Here is a 4,592-nt window from a genome sequence, read left to right as displayed (position 1 = left end):
ACCTTCTTATTGACGATGAAACACAGAAATTGCATCGGAATTAAATAGAAAAAGCACAATGCCGACTTAAGTACAAGAAGACTGACTCTTTTTACTGACTATGGTTTGAACCATTCCTGTGACACTAGTTATAGATTGCGATGCGTCACTTCTGGTTTACTGTATCCCTTGGACCTTCCTATTGAGGATGAGACACAGAAATCGCATCGTTACTAAATAGAAAAAGCACAATGCCGACTTAAGTACAAGAAGACTGACTCTTCCTACTCTCTATGTTTTGAACCATTCCTGTGACACTAGTTTTTTATTCCGATGCTTCACTTCAGGTTTACTGTATCCCTCGGACATTCTTATGGACGATGAAACACAGAAATTGCATCGGAATGAAATACAAAAGGCATGATGCCGACTTAAGTACAAGAAGACTGAAACTTCCAACTCTCTATGATTTGAACCATTCCTGTGACACTAGTTATAGATTCCGATGCTTCACTTCAGGTTTACTGTAACCCTTGGACCATCTTATTGACGAAGATACACAGAAATTGCATCGGAATTAAATACAAAAGGCACAATACCGACTTTAGTACAAGAAGACTGACTCTTCTTACTGACTATGCTTTGAACCATTCCTGTGACACTAGTTATAGATTACGATGCTTCACTTCAGGTTTACTGTATCCCTCTGACCTTCTTATTGACGATGAAACACAGATATTGCTTCAGAATTAAATAGAAAATGCACAATGATGACTTAAGTACAAGAAGACTGACTCTTCTTACTGACTATGTTTTGAACCATTCCTGTGACACTAGTTATTGATTCCGATGCTTCACTTCAGATATACTGTACCCCTCTGACCTCATTATTGACAATGAAACACAGAAATTGCATCGGAATTAAATAGAAAAGGCACAATACCGACTTAAGTACAAGAAGACTGACTCTTCCTAATGTCTATGCTTTGAACCATTCCTGTGACACTAGTTATAGATTCCGATGCTTCACTTCAGGTTTACTGTATCCCTTGGACCTTCTTATTGACGACGAAACACACAAATTGCATCGGAATTAAATACAAAAGGCACAATGCCGACCTAAGTACAAGAAGACTGACGCTTCTTACTGTCTATGCTTTGAACCATTCCTGTGACACTAGTCATAGATACCGTTGCTTCACTTCAGGATTACTGTATCCCACTGACCTTCTTAGTGACGATGAAACACAGAAATTACATCGGAATTAAATACAAAAGGCACAATGCCGACTTAAGTACAAGAAGACTGACTCTTCTTACTGTCTATGTTTTGAACCTTTTCGCTGATACTAGTTACAGATTCCGATTCTTCACTTCAGGTTTACTGTATCCCTTGGACCCTATTAATGACGACGAAACAAAGAAATAGCATCGGAATTAAATAGAAAAGGCACAATGCCAACTTCAGTACAAGAAGACTGACTCTTCCGTGTCTATGTTTAGAACCATTCCTGTGACACTTGATATAGATTCCGATGCTTCACTTCAGGTTTACTGTATCCCTTGGACCTTCTTATTGACGACGAAACACAGAAATTGCATCGGGATTAAATACAAAAGGCACAATGCCGTCTTAAGTACAAGAAGACTGACTCTTCCTACTGTCTATGTTTTAACCATTCCTGTGATACAAGTTATAGATTCCGATGCTTCACTTCAGGTTTACTGTATCCCTATGACCTTCTTATTGACGATGAAACACAGAAATTGCATCGGAATTAAATACAAAAGGCACAATGTTGACAGAAATATTAGATGACTGGCTCTTCTTACTCTCTATGTTTTGAACCTTTCCTGTGAGACCGGTTTTAGATTCCGATGCTTCACTTCAGGTTTACTGTATCCCTTGGCCCATCTTATTGACGACGAAACACAGAAATTGCATCGGAATTAACTAGAAAAGGCACAATGCCGACATAAGTACAAGAAGACTGACTCTTCTTACTGACTATGATTTGAACATTTCCTGTGAGACCAGTTTTAGATTCCGATGCTACACTATATGTTTACTGTATCCCTTGGACCTTCTTTTTGACGATGAAACACAGAAATTGCATCGGAATTAAATACAAAAGGCACAATGCCGACTTAAGTACAACGAGACTGACACTTCTTGCTGTGTATGCTTTGAACCATTCCTGTGACACTAGTTATAGATTGCGATGCTTCACTTTAGGTTTACTGTATCCCTCTGACCTTCTTATTGACGATGAAACACAGTAATTGCATCGGAATTAAATACAAAAGGCACAATGCCGACTTAAGTACAACGAGACTGACACTTCTTGCTGTGTATGCTTTGAACCATTCCTGTGACACTAGTTATAGATTCCGAGGCTTCACTTCAGGTTTACTGTATCCCTCTGACCTTCTTATTGACGACGAAACAAAGAAATAGCATCGGAATTAAATAGAAAAGGCACAATGCCGACTTAAGTACAAGAAGACTGACTCTTCTTACTGCCTATGTTTTGAACCTTTCCTGTGACACTAGATATAGATTCCGATGCTTCACCTCAGGTTTATTGTATCCCTCTTACCTTCTTATTGACGACGAAGCACTGAAATAGCATCGGAATTAAATAGAAAAGGCACAATGCCGACATAAGTACAAGATGACTGACTCTTCCAACTGTCTATGCTTTGAACCATTCCTGTGACACTAGTTATAGATTCCGATGATTCACTTCAGGTTTACTGTATCCCTCTGACACTCTTATTGACGATGAAACACAGAAATTGAATCGGAATGAAATACAAAAGGCACAATGCCGACCTAAGTACAAGAAGACTCACTCTTCTTACTGTCTATGTTTTGAACCACTCCTGTGACACTAGTTATAGATTCCGAGGCTTCACTTCAGGTTTACTGTATCCTTTGGAAATTCTTATTGACGATGAAACACAGAATTTGCATCGGAATTAAATACAAAATAATACAATGCCGACTTAAGTACAAGAAGAATGACTCTTCCTACTGTCTATGTTTTGAGCAACTCCATTGACACTAGTTATAGATTCCGATGCGTCACTTCAGGTTTACTGTATCCTTTGGACCTTCTTATCGACGATGAAACACAGAAATAGCATCGGAATTAAATACAAAAGGCACAATGCCGACTTAAGTACAAGAAGACTGAATCTTCCAACTCTCTATGATTTGAACTATTCCTGTGACACTAGTTATAGTTTCCGATGCTTCACTTCAGGTTTACTGTAACCCTTGGACCTTCTTATTGACGAAGATACACAGAGATTGCATCGGAATTAAATACAAAAGGCACAATACTGACTTTAGTACTAGAAGACTGACTCTTCTTACTGACTATGTTTTGAACCATTCCTGTGACACTAGTTATTGATTCCGATGCTTCACTTCAGATATACTGTACCCCTCTGACCTTCTTATTGACAATGAAACACAGAAATTGCATCGGAATTAAATAGAAAAGGCACAATACCGACTTAAGTACAAGAAGACTGACTCTTCCTAATGTCTATGTTTTGAACCATTCCTGTGACACTAGTTATAGATTCCGATGCTTCACATCAGGTTTACTGTATCCCTTGGACCTTCTTATTGACGACGAAACACACAAATTGCATCGGAATTAAATACAAAAGGCACAATGCCGACTTAAGTACAAGAAGACTGACTCTTCTTACTGACTATTTTTTGAACCATTCCTGTGACACTAGTCATAGATACCGTTGCTTCACTTCAGGATTACTGTATCCCACTGACCTTCTTAGTGACGATGAAACACAGAAATTGCATCGGAATTAAATTTAAAAGGCACAATGCCGACTTAAGTACAACAAGACTGACACTTCTTGCTGTGTATGCTTTGAACCATTCCTGTGACACTAGTTATAGATTCCGATGCTTCCCTTTAGGTTTACTGTATCCCTCTGACCTTCTTATTGACGACGAAACAAAGAAATAGCATCGGAATTAAATAGAAAAGGCACAATGCCGACTTAAGTACAAGAAGACTGACTCTTCTTACTGTCTATGTTTTGAACCTTTTCGCTGATACTAGTTACAGATTCCGATGCTTCACTTCAGGTTTACTGTATCCCTCGGACCCTATTATTGACGACGAAACAAAGAAATAGCATCAGAATTAAATAGAAAAGGCACAATGCCAACTTCAGTACAAGAAGACTGACTCTTCCGTGTCTATGTTTAGAACCATTCCTGTGACACTTGATATAGATTCCGATGCTTCACTTCAGGTTTACTGTATCCCTTGGACCTTGTTATTGACGATGAAACACAGAAATTGCCTCGGAAACAAATACAAAAGGCACAATGCCGACTTAAGTACAAGTAGACTGACTCTTCCTACTGTCTATGTTTTGAACCATTCTTGTGACACTTGATATAGATTCCGATGCTTCACTTCAGGTTTACTGTATCACTTGGACCTTCTTATTGACGACGAAACACAGATATTGCATCGGGATTAAATACAAAAGGCACAATGCCGACTTAAGTACAAGAAGACTGACTCTTCCTACTGTCTATGTTTTAACCATTCCTGTGATAC

The sequence above is a fragment of the Schistocerca piceifrons genome, unplaced genomic scaffold (genome assembly GCF_021461385.2).
Source record: "Schistocerca piceifrons isolate TAMUIC-IGC-003096 unplaced genomic scaffold, iqSchPice1.1 HiC_scaffold_1544, whole genome shotgun sequence".
In the NCBI taxonomy this organism is placed as follows: domain Eukaryota; kingdom Metazoa; phylum Arthropoda; class Insecta; order Orthoptera; family Acrididae; genus Schistocerca; species Schistocerca piceifrons.
Note: the sequence above shows the minus strand (reverse complement) of the source record.